This window comes from Chaetura pelagica, unplaced genomic scaffold, assembly GCF_000747805.2.
Source record: "Chaetura pelagica isolate M959 unplaced genomic scaffold, ChaPel_1.0 scaffold275, whole genome shotgun sequence".
NCBI classification, from domain to species: domain Eukaryota; kingdom Metazoa; phylum Chordata; class Aves; order Apodiformes; family Apodidae; genus Chaetura; species Chaetura pelagica.
Genome location: NW_009953486.1, coordinates 9,162,020 through 9,162,702, shown reverse-complemented (window position 1 = coordinate 9,162,702; position 683 = coordinate 9,162,020).

Below are 683 nucleotides of genomic sequence, written 5' to 3'. Positions count from 1 at the left end.
GCGCTGCGCGGTGTCGGCGGGGATTTCCGGTTTGTTTTTCTGCCCGCGCCGCGCCGGGCCCGCGTTATCCCGCTCCCCGGGCTGTTTCCGGGCTGCCTTGCACGCTGCTTCCTTTGTCACACGTGGAGGGTGCTCCTTCATTGCCGGCTGCGCCCCATCCGGGGTCCCCGCTTTCCTGTGGCCGCGGGGCGAGCACCTGCAGCCCTCCCCGTGCATCTCAAGGGGCAGCGGAGCAAACGGGGTGGTTTTTGCACTGGGTTTGGCTGCTCTGGCTCCTGGGGTCACCTGTCCGTGGGCACTGGCCTTGGCGCTCAGGGGGCTCTGCCAGATCCCACCGAAAGCCCAGGGAACCTTGGTTACAGTCTGTGGGACTCATCCTGGACCCAACCTGAGGGCTCCTGGCCACCTCCCCCTGCCCCTGTGCTGCTGCAGGAGCTGGGCGCTCGCTCGGGTTTCTTTTGGCTGTAGTTGTGAGTTTCTGTGAAGAAATTGCAGCTTGCAGTTGGGTGCTGGAGCTGCAGAAGCAGTCCTGCAGCAGTGGGAGCTCCCAGCCCTGTGGCATCCTCGGTAAGGAGAGACAGAGAGGGATCATCCTGAACACGCTCAGGAGCTTTGGAGGCTGCATGGAGCCATCCAGTGGAGTGGATCTGTAAGGAGCTGCCGATTGAAGGGCATATTCAGTA